The sequence below is a fragment of the Hyaena hyaena genome, unplaced genomic scaffold (genome assembly GCF_003009895.1).
Source record: "Hyaena hyaena isolate Hyena2069 unplaced genomic scaffold, ASM300989v1 scaffold_26, whole genome shotgun sequence".
NCBI lineage: Eukaryota > Metazoa > Chordata > Mammalia > Carnivora > Hyaenidae > Hyaena > Hyaena hyaena.
In genome coordinates, this window is record NW_024080658.1 from 3267012 (window position 1) to 3286386 (window position 19375).

At 43.9% G+C, this 19375-nt stretch overlaps 1 protein-coding gene and 1 long non-coding RNA gene across 4 annotated transcripts in view; one reads left to right on the forward strand and one right to left on the reverse strand.

Moving 5' to 3' along the window:
• The window catches only part of EXT1 (exostosin glycosyltransferase 1), a 287664-nt gene that overhangs the window by 54963 nt on the left and 213326 nt on the right, over positions 1 to 19375 (forward strand). The window lies entirely within an intron of this gene.
• Positions 762 to 5328, reverse strand: LOC120228670. 3 transcript variants are annotated; one of them, XR_005527558.1, is made up of 5 exons: positions 5088 to 5328; positions 4684 to 4823; positions 3966 to 4099; positions 2621 to 2694; positions 762 to 894 (listed from the first exon to the last, which is right to left on the reverse strand). It is a non-coding gene; the product is annotated as an uncharacterized LOC120228670 (long non-coding RNA). The 3 variants fall into 3 exon arrangements; XR_005527556.1 differs by lacking the exon at positions 5088 to 5328 and having other exon boundaries at positions 4684 to 5061; XR_005527557.1 differs by lacking the exons at positions 762 to 894; positions 5088 to 5328 and adding an exon at positions 1717 to 1981 and having other exon boundaries at positions 4684 to 5062.

Consider the following 19375-nt stretch of genomic DNA (forward strand, 5'->3'; position numbering starts at 1 on the left):
GGGTTTTTTTCTGGCTTTTTTTTTTTTTGTGCCTTTTTTTTTTTTTTTTTTTTTGGCAGGAGGGTGGTAGCAAGAAAGAGGTCAAGTAGGGGAAGAGCAAGAAAGACAATTTTAGGAAAGTTTATTTCCTAAATAGTTTTGGGTGCACGTAGTCGATAGGCTTGAAGGCAGTGGTGGAGAAAAGGAATGGAAGGAAGATCTCTGTCATGAGAGGACTTACCTATTTGTCATTATTGACCTTTTGTTCTGGACAATTCTTTATTGTGGGGGCTGCCCTGCACGTTATAGGATGTTCAGTATTATCCTAGTGTCTACTTATTGGATGCCAGCAGCACCCACTTCCCCATGCCTAAGTCAATCAGAAGTATCTCCAGACTGCCTGTGTGTCCTGGGCGGAGGGGGTGGGAGTGGGGGTGCCCTAAGAACCATTGCTCTAACCAAGACCAGACTCACTGAAGAGGATAGTTTCTTTTCCACATTGGAAGGGAGAAAGGATTGGGGCTTGTATAATAATGCAGTAAGCTGTTGTGGTTGTAGAGGTTTAGCAGAAGGAGAGTGGGTTCCAGCATTGATCAGGAGACAGAACTGATTCAGATCCTGGTACCGCCAATTACAAACATGGCCTTTGGCGAATGACCTATTTGTATTTGAGTTCACTTATCTGTAAAACAGGGGCAATTACAGTCCTTGCCGATAGGGTTGTTATGAGAATAAATAAATTGTAACTGAAACCATTAATTATTTGCTTGAAGAAAACAGCCTACTGTTTCTTCCTATATTTAGAAGACATTGAAAGTCACGTATGGGAAGACAAGGAAGTCTTTCTGTCTCTCGCGATCTTCAGTTGATTTTTAAAGTATCCATGTCTTGAAAAGACCTGTTACAGAAATTAGCCTGAAATGAAAGTATTGAAACATAAGTGTGGAAAATGGTACTTTGTCCCCAAGCTCATTCTTCCTCTGTGGACCCACTGAAAGATCCTTGTGTTATTATGTAAGAGCCAGACATCCTTGAGCAGAACAGAAAACGACATGGAGGGCATAAAGTGGCTGTCACTGAAGTGAGTGACTGTCACTGAAGTGAGTGGCTGTCACTGAAGTGAGTGGCTGTGTGCTGTAAAGGAACTTCTGAGAGCAGCGTTAGTCCCAGGGAAATCTTCGTCTTCTCGCCACTGAAGGAGGACCATCCCAGGCACAAAAGCAGACTATGAAAGGGCCTTCATTCTAACGGGACTTTTCAGTGACACTGGAGACCTCATGTGGTAGCCAGATTGTCTTCTGTGACCATTTTCAACTGAAGCCTTCTGTTGCTTTTACAACACACTCGTTTTAGAGGCTGCTTAGGAAATGCTATTAGGGATGTGTCAGGCTTAAACAAATGAGAATTTCCTCCCAGACACCCCAGCGAGGGGGCGGGAGCAGCACAGAGCCAGGCAGAATGACTGATGCCGTGGCTTATCAAGGTCAGGAGTGGCAGCTGGCCCCATTGTCCCACATTCAAAGAAGGATTCCCCAACACTGCAGCACTCCAGGATTCTCACCCAAATTCCTCAGATTCCACAGGCACAAAGGCAGTGCCCCAGTGCCGGAGCAGTCCTCCTGGGGAAGGCAGATTATTTTAAGCCTCTGTGTTGCTCTTGCAACAGAAAGATGGGCCTCATCTATCCTAAATAAAGAATATTTATAACATTTGCTTCTTATCACGAACTTTCTTTAATCACCTAATTTCATGAATCTAAACTGCTTTGGAACATCATTCGAAATGTTCCAAAACAAAACGAGAATCATTTGGCCCCATACTTCCTTTGCAGAAGGTGACTGTTAAAAAGGGTTTAAGGATTTTTTTTTTAAACCTTAAAAGAGTTGAAGCTTGTTCTGTGGCCTAACATATATTATTCTGTGAATACAAAGCTTAATTAGTCTAGCTGTCTTTTAAGAGTATGTAAAATCCGGGGCACCTCTCCATGTCTTGCCATTCAGACCTGTTGATTGAGAAAAACGAAGTGCAGATTTTAAAACTTCACTTGCCAGTATCAGGAGGGAATGTTCTCAAGATTTTCTTGGATAGCCTTTCCTAAACGAGTGGCAAGGCCATTGCTGATTTCAAAACATGGTTACACTTTATGTTTTTCCCCAAACACAGAGTGCTGGCCAGTTGGGTAAAGCCAGTCAGCTATAACCACTACATTAGTAGTATCAGTAAGATCAATCATGCACTAAATTGCTCCTGAAAATATACTGTCTCTTCTGGCTTTGTTTCTTCACATGGCTGGCCAGCTATTTTCTGCTATGCATTCCCAACATAAAGTGTAACCATGTTTCGAAATCAGCAATGGCCTTGCCATTCGCCTTTGGAAAGGGGGTTACCATACCACATGCTTCCTGAAAAGTAACTGTTAGCAGGTGGGAGCCATGCTAAGTGTCAGAAGCACCTCTGAGGGGAATTACCAGACTACCAGACGTAGAAGCTGGGAGTCTTTGCCTTCAAGGTCTTTGTGCATCAAGGTCATACGTGAATCATTTCAACTAATCCTTACCATTGTCCAACCTTGAGCGATAGCAAAGAGATGTACAAGTGAGCAATAGTAAGACTACTCCCTAAAATTTAGAGACTTACATACCACAAAACACTAGCCAGTGGGTAACAGGATAGGTTGCTCTCCTGTGCCAGTCAGCTTGAAATGTTTAGGAAAGACTATCCAAGAGAGAACACATTGATTAGATGGTAAGTTAACTCCACACTAACATTAGGAAATCAGCCTGTCATCACTATCTTGGAAAGGTGTTCAAAGTATCGTATGCCTTACTAATCTCTGGCCAGGGTCGCTTCTATTTTTTTTGCCTGGTCAAATCATCTCCACTTGTATGATTTTCACCTGATTTTATTTATGATTTTATTTTTTTAAGTTTATTTATTTATTTTGAGAGGAGGGGAAGGGCAGGGAAAGAGGGAGAGACAGAATCCCATGGAGAGACTACGCTGTTAGCACAGAGCCAGATGTCGGGCTCAAACTCACAAACCATGATGTCATAACCTGTGCTGAAATCAAGAGTTGGCACTTAACTTACTGAGCCACCCGGGCACCCCTCAACTGGTTTTATTTAAATCTTCTTTTCCTTCTAGAATACCTGAGGGGCAGCTGTACCCAGGAAGCAAACTGATGCTTTAGAAATTTTTTAAAAAGAGCAAATTTCAAAATGGTATGCTAGTATGTGAGCTGAGTTCATTTTAAAGAAACATCACTGTATCTATACGTATGGATTACTTTCTCTGCTAGTGTCAATGGCAGGGATTTGTTTGTTTGTTTGTTTGTTTTTTATTCCAGTGGTGTGATGGAGGAGATACTTGGCCTGCTGTGAAATGGAAATGAAGTGTTAGACATTAAAAACAACCAGGACACCTTTCCCCCGATTCTCTCATCTAATTCTTAGGACAGTACAATCTCCCTCCCGCTCCCCTACCCCCAGATAATCAAAATGTTCAGTTGGTTGAGCACCCGACTTCCGCTCAGGTCATGATCTCGTGGTTCATGAGTTCAAGCCCCACATTGGGCTCACTGCAGAGCCCACTTCAGATCCTCTGTCCCCCTTTCTCTGCCCCTTCCCCACTTACACTTTCTCTAAAAAAAAGAAAAAAGGATGTTATCTATGAATGTTGTAGAACAAGGCTGACTGACAAACTATGGCCTATGTACGGTCTGCAGGCTAAGAATGGCTTTCACTTTTTTAAATGGTTAAAATAATCAAGAGAAGAAAAATGTTTTGTGATGTGAAAATTACATGAAATTCAAATGCCAGCATCCATAAGTAAAGTTATACTAAAACCCAGTCATACTCATTCCTTTACTTACTGCCTCTGGTTCATCTCTCCCAGTAGTGGAAGAGTTGAGTCATTGAAACAGAGACCTTCTAGTCAGCAAAGCCTAGGGTGTTTACTCTCTGGCTGTTCACAGAAAAGGCGCCCACCTCTTGTGTGGAAGCAGGTTGAAAAAGCCATCAGCAAGAAGAAGAGCACAGGCTTTAGGGTCAGGTGGTGTGTAGTCCATTCCTTGGTTTCCTCAAAGGTAAAATGACTGCACATTGTTCTACTTCTGAAGGTTCTGGTGAGGATGAAATGAGATACTGAATGTAACATAAATAGATATATTTATAGACACACGTGTGCACACATACACACACACACACACACAGTTACCTCTTGAACAACACAGGTTTGAAGTGTGTGGATGCACTTATGAGGATTTTCTTTTTATAAATACAGTCCAGTACTGTAAATATATTTTCCCTTCCTTATGATTTTCTTAATAATGTTTTCTTTTTTCTAGCTTACTTAATTGTGAGATTCAGTATATAAGACATATACAAAATATGTGACTTGACAGTTTATGCTATGGGTAAGGCATCCAGTTAACAGTAGGCTATTAAGTTTTGGGGAGTCAAAAGTTATATGTGGATTTTAAACTGAGTTGGGGCCTCTAACCCCATAATGTTCAAGGGTCAATTTACATAGGTTTATTACATATGTGTGTATATATGTGAAGTGGAATAATCTGTAATTATCTATATCTATGTATTATTATATACGCCTCATGGACACTCAATGTTTGTGTCTTTCCTTTTCAGTGTTACCAATATTTCAAGTTCATTTCCTCACCGGTTCAAACAGAACTGTAGCAGAAAATACCTTTCCCAAGTAGCTGAAGAGTTTAGAAAGAAGCTCCTCCTTCACTCCCACCATCTTTTTTCCTTTACCCGGTGTCTTTCTTTCCTCCACCAAACTTGCCGGCATTCAGCCCTTGAGAGGGCATCGAAATGTCATTTTACCTTGAGGTGAATGGATATATAGAATTGGTCTTGACCTTGAATGAGAGCAAAGCACATCAGGCTGCATCCAGTCAATGGAACTTCAGAGGAGCCGCCGGGTGAGAGTAACGTGGCGCATTGACCTCTGGTGGAGCCTTTCACACGTGACATTCTGATCCCTGTGCAGTGTCTGGGGGGGGGGCAGACGGAAGGGGGAGGGGCGGAGGGAGGGGACGCCCCCTCCGCCCCCCCACCCCGTGCAGTCACGTGGCCACCTCCACCTACAGCTCTGTGTTATCCCGCTTCTTGTTCAGCCCATGTGGTTGCTTTCTAAACTGCATAACCACAGGTCAAACAGGAATAAAAAGCTTCTCCACGTGAAGATGAAGGTTCTTTCGCACTGTCTTCCTCCGTCTCAGTGAGCACGGCAAACAGAGAACTCCTTTCTGACTGAAGTTACACGTATTTTTTCCCTCTTTTTTACTTTCAAAGCTGGCAGCCTCATAGGGCAGCATTCAAGTAGACAGCCAGGGACGCGGGGCGTCATGAAAGGAGCGTTTCTTGTCCCTGGCCCCCCTTCCCTTTGTGCCGTTTCTAGCACGTATTCTTAGCCACCTTGCGAAGTCGGAACTTTGCCAGCGCCTGGCCTCTGGATACCGTGGGTCGCTGCCTAAATCTACCGCTTGTCCAGCGGAATGAGTTCGTTTCTACCGTTTGTAGAAAAAAGCGAATCCGATTTTATCAAACTCATTTATGTTGTTAATATATGTGGTAACTCATCTAAGTAAACCGGAGCTAAGGCTGATGCTATGTACTCATTACAGTGTGGTTTTTAATGTGAATTTTGCACAAGTTGATGAATGGTTGTGCTCATTTGGCCTTTTAGTTATCTTGCTCTTTAAAAAAAAGACACATTTCTACCTTCCTGTCTTTCTCCTCTTTTAAAAGTATTTTCATGTGACTTACCAGCCGCAGTTAGTCGGCTGTAAAGCAGGGTGGGAGAATGTCATTTCAGATCTTTTATAAGTTGGGAGTCTTTTCGGTGGGGGGAGGTGAATAACAGCTGCTTTCCTTCTTGTTATTGGCTTATGATGATAGTCTGGTATTATTTTATAGATTGTGTTTGGCTGCCAGCATGGTGCTTGGGTGTGATTAATTTGTGCAGCTTGCCACTGGATAAATAATATTCATTCTTTGGATCCTTGTTCAGAAGGGATTAGCCAAGTGGACTGGAAAACATGCCTTTGCAGGAGAGCTTTTGGTGTTTGCGATAATCAATGAACAATCTAGTGGCTGATTTAATTCAATTCTTACAGAACTAGCTGACTCATTGGCTCTTAATGCTTCTTAACTTCTTGTGTAGTGTTTTAATCTTCAGCTTCTTACACATATACCAATATTATAGTGGACATAGTTCAGAACTTAACATTTCCCCAGGGACCTTGCTCTGAGAATTCAAAATAAATACCTTGTGAAATGGGTTTCAAGAAAATTGTTTGTCTGATGGGTCTGTTTTTTCTGCCCTCTTTTTTAATGGAAAAAAAATTGCTTTGAAAAAGTAAAATAAACTTAGTTTTTTTTGGTAAAGGGAGGATTAAAACAAAATAAAACATAAAGGTACGTGACACCTTAGAGACCTGTGTGGCATAGAACTCTCAAAGCCCATAACATGGCTTTGGGTTTTGGTCTTGCATCATTTATAGGGCTAAATAATTTATAGTTAAGCTTTTGCCCTGTGGGATGGTTGCAACATGTTCTACCAAGAGGCAAGGGTTTCTGTTCAAATTTACAGTTCACTTGATTTATGTATCAGATAAATGACTGCACAATAGAGGGGCCAGCTTAGGAAAGCTTTCTTCTCTCTCCCCTCCTTTGCCTTTGAATAGTTTCCCAGTGCGTTTTGTTCATCTGAACAATGCATTGACTTGCCCTACACTGGGGAGCTGGCTAGTTGCTTATCATTGTAGTAACATGTCTTTTGGCTATGGGGGGGTGGGGTGGGATGAAGCGGTAAAGGTCCCAGGTACTGACTTGTTTTTCCTTTATGTTTTTGTATTTTGGTACCTCCATGGACTGATTCTGCCTCCCCACCTCAGTTTCAGCCCAGGTTTAAATGACAGGTGAATGTGGGGTTGCATGATCTAACTAATAAAGATACAGGGTGACCAAGTAAATTTGAATTTCAGATACACAGCGAATGATTTGTAAATATAGACTGTGCTCCTGTATTTTATCTGGTAACTCTAAGGGAGCATTGGGGAGGTAGGTTTCTCTATGCTGAGGGTCCTCAAGTTAGATCAGGTACACAGAGATAATTGTGAGTGGGATATAAGAATAGAAAAAGAGGGACGCTTGGCTGGCTGAGTCGGAGGAGTGTGCAACTCTTGATCTCAGGGTCATGAGTTTGAGCCCCACATTGGGTATAGAGATCACTTAAAATACAACTTTAAAAAAATGGGAAAAGAGAGTGCCATGTATTAAGCATTTTTAATATCCTGTGTAGTTAGTCCTCAGCTTGTGAGACAGATGTTACAAACCCTTTAGGGATAAATACCTTTAGGTTAAAATAAATACCTTTAGGATAAAATACCTTTAGGGGTAACAAGAGCTAACATTTATTGAGTGCCTGGACACTGTTCTAAGAACCTCCATGTATCCGCTTCATTCAGAGCTGAAAGTAACGTCCGTGAGGGTTAGGTACTGTTAGGATTCCCATTGGACAAAGAGGAAACTGAGAGGGGGTTTATAGCTAGTGAAGGATTGTTCGGGGTCGAAGAAAAAGGATGCAGGAGGAGTCTCTTGCTCAGGGTCACATAGTTAGTAATTAGTGGAGCCAGGATTCCAACGCAGGACCCTTCCCTCCAGCAATTTTTACTCTGGCTGCGTATTGGGATCCCCTCGGGGTGGTGGTGGTGGTGGGGCATTAAAAGCCACAGATACCCAGGCCCACCCCCAGAGAGTTGGATTTACTCAGTCTGAGATTGGCCTGGCTCTCAGGATTGTTAAAACTTCCCCAGGCGATTTTCATGTGCAGCTGGGGTTGAGACCGGCTGCTTTACCCCATTTTTGGCGTAAAATGAATTACTCTCCTTAGGAAATCTAGTCGCTCTATGTGGCCATTCCTTTTGCTCTGACCCCTCCTCCACAGAAACTCACCATTCCAAATCTGGCAGCTAATTTTTCATGGTCTTTGTTTCCTCAAAATTATTTTCAGGAAGTCCTGGTGAATATATGTTGGGGTATAAACAAACCACAAAGAAAGACCTCTTGGGGGCATTCTGTTGATGGATTTTTGGAGTGATCTTTTCTTTCTCCTTCCCCCATTATACTTCCTGGAGGAGGCAGTAGCCCTTTGTTCTTCATTTAGCCCCAGCTGGGTACCAGGCTGGGTATTTGAAGAGGTTTACAGATTAATAAAACTAGACCACTACCCTCCAGGGGTTTTCAATTTTGGAAGGGAAGTAAATAAGTGTAATTCTAAGTTTAATTTTCTGCAAGTCACTTCGGAGAAGTACAGAGCAGGAGGGAATCCAGAGATGGCAGAGGCTTGGGGGGCGGCGGGGGCGGGGAACGATGCGAAGAGTGGCCTCTGCCGGCCACAGCCCTGGGTTGAATTCCCGCTCTGACACTGATCCTCGGCCCCGCCAGTCTCCGTGCCCTCCTTGGCATGGTGAACGTGCCAGGCCTTTGATGGGGAGCGGGAGTCGGCCGATGCCTGTGGGGGGCAGACCGCCGGCGCGGCCAGGGTGAGGGCGCCCTTCCAGCAGGCCTTCGCTCGGGCCGCCCAGCCAGAGCGTGAATAGTAGGTTACTAAGCTCCAGCTATTGTTCCCTGAATTCACAGGGCCAAGGGTTGTCCTTCATTTGGTAGCTGGTGAGCAGTCAGGAAGGGGACGGGACATGAGTGGGGAACTAGACATACTTCTAGAAGATAACCTGCGGCCGGCCCAGTAGGAACTAGAGTGGGATGGAAAGGGACCCCAAGACCCTAAGTTGCCTTAAAAAAAAAAAAAATTGTTAAGGCCCAGAATAAATAGGAGCCTTAACGAGCTTGAATGCAGCAGAAATAGAAAGTGGGAAGGCTTTGGGTACACAGACTCAGACTCATATTACATATGGTGAGTGAAGGAAAGGGGGTGACAGCTTTCAGCCTTGATGGTGACATTCACAGATGGACAACATAGGAGGAGAGGCTGAGTGTTGAAGGGAAGAGGATGATGCATTAGGTTCTGGGCAACGTAACCTTCATCACCAGCCAAGCAGTGCCACATTCCACATTATTACGTACACGCCGCGGCTGCACATTTGAGGGTGATGTAGCATCTGTATCTAACTTACACTGACTTAAATGTTTGGACGAAGAAAGGTCCATACCACTGCTACCATCCCACCTGTCTTTTATGTTGAACTTGGGCTTTCTTGCCCTAGTTTGTTGAGGTCTAAATGTAATACTTTGCATAGGAAATCAATAAATCTTCCATTGCTATTTGACCAATGGGGCCGTTTCTTTATTACCAGACAGTTCTGCAAGCAATAAATACTCCTGGTATCCTGAGTGTACTTCTTTCTAAAGGGGAGCGAGAGTAATGAGACATTTACTAATGCCAGGCTCAACTTACAATTCAGAAACAGAAGGCAGATGACTCGGAAAGATTGTTCCCACTCAAGATTTTTAAGGTCATTGGAAAGCTTCCGTTTTTGTTGCAAGCGCTGTACTTTGTGTATGATATGTTGAGCCTCTTAGAAGACTGCTAACACTTCAACATTCATTCTGTCTTTGCCAGTATAGCCTGGACCAGGGGTTGGCAAACTTTTCTGTGAAGTGCCAGACAGCACATATTTTAGGCCTTGTGGGCCACACAGTCTCTGTGGAAACTCCTCAGCTCTGCTGTTATAACATGAACACAGCCATAGACAATATGCAAACAAATGAGCTGTGCAGCGTTTCAATAAAGCTTTGTTTACACAAATATGTGGTAGGCTGGACTTGGCCCCCAGGCTACTGTTTTCTGACTCCGGGGACAGGAGATGGGCGTGAAGGAAGAGTGTCTGGTGTCACCCACCACTTCTCAGCTGTGTGCCTTACCCTCCGTTTTGTGAGCCGTAAAGTGGGATAAGCAGAAGAACCAACATCATACGGGTTATTTTGGTGTTAAGTGGGATGACACGACTAGTTTTACATAGTGGCCAGAACATTGGAAGAGCACAGGAAAGTTAGCGAAAGTGAAAAAACAAAATAAAACAAAAACCAGTGTCTCATTTCAGCCTGTCTTATATACAACCCTGATAAACCCTGTTTGTTTATTTATTTATTTTTTAAATTTGCATCCAAGTTAGTTAGCATATAGTGCAACAGGGATTTCAGGAGTAGGGATTCCGTAATGCCCCTCACCCATTTAGCCCGTTCCCCCTCCCACAACCTCTCCAGTAACCCTCGATCTGGTCTCCATATTTAAGTCTCTTATCTTTTGCCCCCTGCTCCCTGTTTTTGTATTATTTTTGCTTCCCTTCCCTTATGTTCATCTGTTTTGTATCTTAAAGTCCTCATAAGAGTGAAATCATATGCCATTTGTCTTTCTCTGACTGATTTCGCTTAGCATAGTACCCTCTACTTCCATCCACGTAGTCTTGATTGCTGAGTAATACTCCGTTGTATATATACACCACATCTTCTCTATCTATTCATCCATCAGTGGACATTTGGGCTCTTTCCATACTTTGGCTATTGTTGGTAGCACGGCTATAAACATTGGGGGGCATGTGCTCCTTTGAAACAACATACCTGTATCCCTTGGATAAATACCTTGTAGAATTGCAACCATTTTTTTAAAAGTTTATGTATTTATTTTGAGAGAGAGCATGTGAGCACGTGAGTGGGAGAAGGGAAGAGAGTGAGGGGGAGAGAGAATCCCTAGTAGATGCTTTGCTGATAGTGATGTGGGGATTGATCCCTGGAACAGTGAGATTGTGACCTGAGCTGAGATCAAGGGTCAGATGCTATGCTTAACCTGTTTGAGCCACCCAGGCCCCCTGACTACAGTCATTTTTAGGGTAAGACAGAGAGAATGTGAAGCAGATTTTGCAGGACAATGTAAGATCCCAGCTCTGCACAGTGAACCGATACTATAAACTACTTATATATTGGCTTTAACAGATTAGAAAAAGTTGATGACATCATGGGTGCTCCACATGGGCAGCACTGTTTATTCTTTGGATGGTTTTCTTCTTGGAAATTCTGGTTCATTCCCTTCCTGGGAGTGAATTAGACTTTGAACTAATTTTTGGCATTGATTTGGGCTCCATCCAGGCCCTCTCCCCACAGCAGAAGTGTAAGGAATAATTTCTGCAAGTGAAATGTAACAAGCACTTATTGAGCACCTGCTACGTTCATATCGAGGGTGGTGTTTTCCATTATCCTGGAGCTTGCAGTGGAGTTAGAAAAGAAATATGGATCTATGTGAAACAGCCAGGCACAATGCTAATGTATACAATAGGATATAAAAAAAAGTGAGGGCTCACATGACATGGGGTAGGGGGTTAATAAAGGAGCTGAGGAGACTCAGCCTGAGGAAGAAAGTTAAATCAGAAGGCGTTAGGCCCAGTGGATATTTCCTAGACAAAATGCAGATGGGGCCTTGTGTGTATAGTTTATCTTGGCTGCATAGATATCTTTCCTAGAAAATAATTCAGCCCTGTTCTCCACAGGCATCAAGGTTGATTTTTGGTGGATAAAGTGTCTCCTCATTTTAAAAATGGCACCAAATCACCAATGTAGTGACATAGAAGGTGGAACTTTGTGGTGACAGCCCATGGGGACAGTAATGGCTTTAGGCATTTAGTTTTCCTTCACACTTCAAAGAACCTAAAAGTGAGGACGATTTATTTATTCATGAAAACATGCTGCACACAACTGCTTCTTGCACCTGGAATTCTTGTTGTGGGTGGTCAAGCTGATCTGGTGAGCAGGGCCAGGAAGAGAAGTGAGGAGTAGTCCCTCACCAGGATGGCAGCTGCCTGGAGCAGGCACTGGGGCATTGGGGGCTCTTGGGTTCACTGCCACATACCCAGCAGATTTAAACAGAGTGTGCCTTAGAGTCAGCGCTCAGTGTTTTCTGAATAAGTGAACAAAAGAAATAACTTGAGGCCCATCTATTGCCCTCAGTTTGGTGTTGGGTGTACAACCGAGTGGTCTAATGGCAGAATGGATGTAAAACAAGTGAGAACTATTCCACAGTTGGGGGCTGTGATAAGGTGGGCAGAGGTGAGAGTTCCAGCTGTCCACCTTGGAGTTCAGGAAGGCTTTGGATGTGGTATTGTATGAACTTGATCTTCAAGGTGGGCGGAATGATACCGGGTGTACCAAGATAAGAACAGGCGAGGGCGCACCTAGCAGGTGAATGAATAGCTGGGCAGACATGGTGGAATTAAAGAACAAGATGGAATCCAGGAGTACTCACTCCCTTCTTGATGGGAGCGAAAGGCTCGAGAAGGATCGTGGATACACATACTGGAGCCCCACTGAAGCTGACTTTTCTTTTTTCTTTCAGTGTTTGCTTATCTGTTTTGAGAGAGAGAGAGAGAGAGCTGCACACAAGTAGGGGAGGGGCAGGGAAAGAGTGAAACAGAATCCCAAGCTGGCTGCACGCTGTCAGCACAGAGCCCAGCTTAGGGCTTGTACTCATGAACCATGAGATCATGACCTGAGCTGAAATCAAGAGTCAGACACTTAACTGACTGAGCCACCCAGGCGCCATGAAGCTGACTTCTTGACATTCTTTCATGCAGGGACCACAGTTAGATTTCTTGGGGTGCCTACTTGTGTTCTAAGTATCAAAGATCTCATGGACATTCCCACCCTTAATGGGAAAAGTGTCTTCTTCAGCAAGGCAAACACTGGGGAGAGAGTAGAGAGGAGGGGTCTCATCCATGCAGTTGGTCAGATCACCTCACCCAACGCTGGGTTCCGAGGGGTGACAAATGTGATATTCAGCCAATGTATCCTGCCTTAAAAACAAAAAGCATACCCAGCATACTTCTTCCTCCATCTTGTAGGAAGACATTTCCTGCTTTATTTTAAAAAAAAAATTTTTTTTAATGTTTTATTTATTTCTAGGAGAGAGAGAGACAGTGTGAGCAGGGGAGGGTCAGAGAGAGAGGGAGTCACAGACTCTGAAACAGGCTCCAGGCTCCGAGCTGGCAGTCAGCACAGAGCCCGACGCGGGGCTCGAACCCACGAACCGCGAGATCATGACCCAAGCGAAAGTCGGACGCTTAACCGACTAAGCCACCCAGGCGCCCCAAGACATTTCCTGCTTTAAAATAATAGTTTTATTGAGGAGCAGGTTCATGCGCCAGATACTGTTCTAACGACCGTGCCTCTAATCCTTGGTATGGAATTCCGCATCTCTGAGACATGGATCCTGTTATTATCCCTGTCGCTACTGCTTTGAGGCGGACTTTATCTGTTTTGTTCTCTGCTGTATCTCCCATGCATAGAAAGGCGCCCGGCACGTAGTAGGTGTTGGATTTTGGAAGGGCTAATGAAATGCAGACATAATCTAAGCAAGTCATATGGGTTCCACGTGGGAATTGGAGACCAGAAATATACGATTTCGAAGTGTGGATTCTTCACTCTGTTCGATATCACCTCCCTGACGCCTACGGAGGAGATCCCCAGGGGTTTCGGTTTGAAGGCTCCCTTTTAATGTTCCAGTTGTGGAACACCCCGCAGAGATACTTCTGGTCATTCCCTAATTTGTTATGGATAAAAAGTTTACAGTAAACGAGGCGATGTTCAGAAATGGCTTCGTATGTCCTATATTAGCAACGACGTGTGTGGGTTCTTCTGGTCCCATCTCCTGTCAGTGCTTGCTCTGTACAAGAATTGGGTCCGCTGCAGGAACCCAACTCCCAAAGGGACAGATTGCGGAATACGTGGCTCAGCGCGTGCAGCCCGCTCCTGGGGGGTGGGTCAGGCCTGAGTCTGGACTGACCCTAGAGCTAGAGATTTAGTGGCTCAGCTGACAGAGGTCCTGTGAGCAATTGCTGCCAGTCCGTATCAGACAAGGAGTTTGTTCCTTTCACAGATGTTTTCTCCGGCCTTGCCTTCTGTACTGGGTGAAATAAGAACGTTCTTTGCCCCCGGGGAGATCGTAGTCCCCCGGAGATAAAAATGGAAATGGGACAGACCTCTGTAAGTGCTTTAGTTAGAGGCTGCAGGAGAAAAGAGGTGAGAAAAGAGATGAATGTTGGAGGCCGTCTTCCAGATTTCTCTGTGGTCCTTGGATCTGGATGAACACCACGATTTTCCGTCTTGTTCCAATTGTAGCCTGGGCGCTCTTGAAGGAAGCACAGAGGAAACTTCCATTAATAGAGCTGAACATGGCACTGGTTCCGGAGGCTTGCTATCCAGCTTCTGGAGGCAAAGCTAAAACAGAGCCGAAGGGAAGGAGGAAATGAAGAGAAAGATGTCTGAGCTAATCAGGAACCCAGACAACTCTGCCTAGCGTCTCCTCCTACCCTCATCTCCCAAGGTGATCAAGAGAGAGTTCATAAAGTTAGTTCCCTGCAGCCTTCCGTCACTTTGACGACACTTGGGATTCCCATCTCTGGGGAACAAAGATACTCTCAGGAAGGGAGATGTTATGGGGGTTAGTGTGAATCTGTGGTCTGAGGCCTGGGAATGAGGCCAGCAGGGGTGTGTGTGTGTGTGTGTGTGTGTGTGTGTGTGTGTGTGTGTGTGTTTTAAGCAATAGAGCAATTTGTTAAAAATAATGTTTAAAAAAATACATCAAAATCTTGCTCCTCACCATAATGAGAAGGAAGGTACAAGAGGTCAAACATTGGCTCTTTCTACTCCTCATTTGAAATTTTTATGAGCTAGAAAGCTTGTTCATGAAGCAGCAGTTTCGACATTGTAGGAGTCTCTGTTTTGGGGAGCTGTTGTGCTTTTCACACAGTTTTTGAAATGTAGCCACACTTCGGGAGGAAAATGCAAAGTGCAGATGCTAACATGGACAGAGTGGATGTGCTTTTATCTGCCTTCCTCTCATAGTGTGTTTGCTTTGTTTGTGTGTTCATTTATTTTGGGAAAAATCTGTCAAGCCCGCTCAGTCCTTGACCTCACCAGCCCAACGAAGGCAGACCATTTCAGGCCCTTTCACCTTCTCCCATAATTTATGTGGATTTTTTGTGCTGACTTGGGTGTTCAAGGAAACTAATTCGTTAGCATTTTCTTCACAAAAATTCTCATTTTTCTGTCATTTTGACTTGATATTACCAGATGGCAGTCTTTCCATTGTGCTTCCTGGTTCTTCATGTTAAAACAGAATATAGAGCTTAACCTTGGAGTAAAAGAAAGAATTAGCAAATAAATTATCTGGGCCCATCTAGCCCCACATAGATTCTTTAAAAAAATGAACTTGTGGGGCATCTTGGGTGGTTCTGTCGGCTGAGTGTCCAACCCTTGGTTTCTGCTCAGGTCATGATCTCATGGTTTCATGGGATCTGCACTCGCAGCGTGGAGCCTGCTTGGGATTTGCTCTCTCCCTCTCTGTCTGCGCCTCCCCCACTAGCGCCACCTCTGTCTCTCTCAAAATAATAAATAAATTTAATAAATAATAAAAAATGAACTTCCATCATTTGGAATTAGATGGTGCCACAAAAACTGTTGAGTTATTCGTTTATCCCTACAAATATTTATTGAGCTCAGTCTTCCAGATGGCTAGTGACAGGACTGAACTAGAAATTCAAAATCAGTGCCCTAAAGGGGCCTACATTCTTCTTGTTGAAGTGTGTATAGAGAGAAGATAGATAATCTAATAAATTGACAAGATTGTTTCAGAATATACTAAGTTCTGTGACAGAAATAAATGGTCCATGTGAAAGGGAAGAGGATCAGAAGGAGGCATCTTATGGTCAGTGTTCAAAGGATCCTTCTCTGAAATGGATGGAGGCAGTGGGCAGGCAAGTTTATTAGGATCTTTCTGGTATCATTTAATGAGGAATGCTTATAAACTGAATGTTTGTGTCATGCCCCCTCCCCCTTCCAACTCCTTCATGTTGAACCCGAATCCTCAGTGTGATGGTATTTGGAGGTAGAGCTTTTCCATGGAGATTAGGTGATGAGGGAGAGCCATTATGAATGGGATTAGTGCCCTTAAAAAAGAGACCCCAGAGATAGCTACCCCTCACCCCTTTCTACCACGTGAGAAGACAGCATCTATGAACCACGAAGTGAACCGGACACTGAACCCCGCCTGAACTTTGATTTTGGACTCTCCAGGCTCCAGAACTGTGGGAAGTAGACCTCAGTGTTCTGAGCCACCCAGTCTGTGGCATTCTGTTAGAGCAGCCAAATGGACTAAGTCAGAGTAATGGCTTAAAATGAGACAGTGCTAACTTTAAATCTCAGCTTTACCTTCTTGGATTTCCTCTCAGCAAATAGAAGTAGTTATCTGCAGGGTTCTTAAAGGACCAAAGACAAAACACAGTGTCCCAAGGCAGAGTCGGTGCTCAGGAAACAGGAAGCGCTGGTATAGTGTTGGGTGTCCTGTATACAGGTCCTCAAAGTGAATTCCAGCTTTGGAAGAAGAGGACATGGCTGATCTGAACTGTTTTTAAGTTAAAACTGAAAGCACCACATATAATTTGGCAAAGGCAAGCCTGGAGGCTGTGCTGAAACAGAGGCCAACACAGAGAGGGTGGCTGAACTTGGTGGCCTCTAAAGTTCCATCCCTCCTGCCTGATACACTGATTCGACCCCTGCCAGGGCATCGTACAGAGTCCCTGACACATAGCAAGCACGACAGTCTATGCAAGTAGCCGTGACTTCCACCCAATTCATATTTAATCCATTAAGGGAGCCAATAAACCTCCAATATTAAGTTGTTCTTTTTAGAACTTGTCCTTATGCAACATTTTCTCTTTTCACGTGTTACATGTTTTAAATACCATTAGGATGGTATCTCCCACTTCAAAACAAAATACTTTTGGGGACTGACACTCATATTCTTCTTCCCCAGCTGATTTTTACTTTCTTTAAAATCTCTTCCTGGGATGCCACGGTGGCTCAGTTGGTTAAGCGTCCGACTTTGGCTCAGGTCATGATCTCACGGTTCATGGGTTCGAGCCCTGCGTCGGGCTCTGTGCTGACAGCTAGCTAAGAGCCTGGAGCCTGCTTCAGATTCTGTACCTCCCTCTCTCTCTGACCCTCCCCTGCTCACGCTGTCTGTCTCTCTCTCTCTCAGAAATAAATAAAAACATTTAAAAAATTTATAAAATCTCTTCCTGATACGAGGAGAGATCTAGAATGTTTCATAGGAGGAAAATTTAAAGACGGAAAACTAACTCCTCTGAGGACATTTAGTTAACTGGTCATAGAGAAAATAAGAGATTTTGCATCATTCAGTGTTCAGCGGAGAACTCATATTTGATTTTAACCAATGTGTGTAACTGGTAGAGCACATTCAATGATGTACGTGTGCACTGCTTAGAGGCAGTCAGGTCATGAAGTATGCATGTGCGTAAGAGAGAATAAACATGAATTTCTCTTTAAGGGTTTGTCATAAGAGGGGAATTCTTTCAAGAATGTTTTCATGGTGGGGGTGGGGGGTTGGGGTGCTGCCTGGGTGGCCCAGTCAGTTGAGCTTAAGGATCCAACTCTTAGATTTCAGCTCAGGTCATGATTTCACAGTTCATGGATTGAGCCCTCCTCGGGCTCTGTGCTGACAGCATGGAGCTTCTTTGGGATTCTCGTTCTCTCCCTCTCTCTCTACTCTTCCCCTCTGCTCTCTCTCTCTCTTAAAAATAAATAAGCTTAAAAAAAAGTTCTCATTGGAAAATTGTAAGGTCCAGGAGGGCAGAGTTCAGTGTCTTCAGATCTATGTGTGTTTGTGTGTGCAAGCCTGTGTGAGCTCATGTCCCACATGTCCTACTTTTACATACTGCACACCTGTAACATTCCAAGGTCAGTGGGGGGCTAGTTTATTTCACTCAGACATTTTAGTTGGGTTATTCTGGAGAAAATTCTGAAGAGTCATATACATTGATCATGAAAGTCGAAAATGTGACTTGTAAAAGAACACCAAAATGGGAATTTAACTTCCCTTCCCCCTTTTTCCCTCAAACATTTTCGAGGCCAGTGTTTCCTACTCTTGCTCAGATATAAGCAGCACTTGGGGAGCAAATTTTGGTTTTTGAGGTTGTTTTCCACCTAGAGATTCTGATTGCCTTGGTCTGGTGTGTGCCACTGAGCTCTGGTGATTCTCACGATAAGGCACATTTGGAACACACAGGAAGATGAGAAAAGGGGGATAAGACACAAGTTCACTAGGAGGTCTGTCTCAGGAATAAGGAACAGAGTTGGTAAAGTCTTGTAGGTTCTAAGAGGATTGAAGAAAGGGGCGTGGTCCTGGGTGTGTGTGGGTGGGCCTTGTGTTCAAGGCTAAAGAGTTTTGACTTCATTTGCCGGTTCATTGCTGTGACCTTCTTCACCATGTACATTTTTTGTTTTTATTGATGATCATAAAAGTGTTGTTTGTTTATTAAATTGAAACATTGTAGAGTTAAGTTGACCCCCAAAGAGAAATTTCCCATAATTCTACCCTGCCCCACTCAAATGAAATTATTACCGTAAAGTGTTTGGTGAATCAGATGAGTGATTTAGAATTCTAGCTCTGGCTGTGGGTAAGATGAAATGTAAATGGAAAAGAGAGATATTACACAATTTCAGTGTCTCAGGCAGGAAATGAAAGAGGCTCTGAACCAAGGCACCAGAGGATACAGACCAGGGGAGGCAGCCGGGAGATGCTGGGCCGTGGGAGAGTGGAAAATGTGAGGGGAATCCCAGGGAACTCTGAGGTTTCTGGCTCTGGGTTAGCTGGTCGGGTAGTGGTGTCATTAAGCACGCTTAGGAATCTAGTGGGAGATGTATGCTTGGTGGGACCTGTTAACACTGAAGTGTCCAGGGGCGTATGTGTGTAAAGATGTCTGTTAGCCTGCTGGGAATTTAGAAGTAGAACTTAGTGAGTTGGAATTTAGAAATATGGATTTGGAAGCCATGAGAAAAAAGAGAGAGAGAGAGACAGATATAGAGAAATGGAAGGAACAGAAACAATATTAAGATGGGTTGTAACTGCTTAAGTGTTTTTGTGTGTGAGGCTCAAGGAGATAAGGGCTGACAGTTAGATTTCAGTTGTGGAGGAGAGGAGGGTGTGAGGTATCTCCACAGGTCGAAGCCAGTAGAGAGTCAGTTCTCAGGTGAACTCATCAAATGTAACTTGTCATGCTGAAAATTCCTGAAAAAGCCACCGTGTCTTCTTCTTCTTCTTCTTCTTCTTTTTTTTTTTTTTTAACTTTGGGATAAGTCCAAATGCAGAATATTTGCAAAGTTAGAGAAACATTCCACTTAGATGCCACGTGTTGTCATTCCCATTAGTGACGTGGTGGAAGAAATCGTGTTTCTGAGGATACATTTTTTTAAATATTTTTATTTATTTCTAGGAGAGAGAGAGAGAGACAGCGTGAGCAGGGGAGGGTCAGAGAGAGAGAGGGAGATACAGACTCTGAAACAGG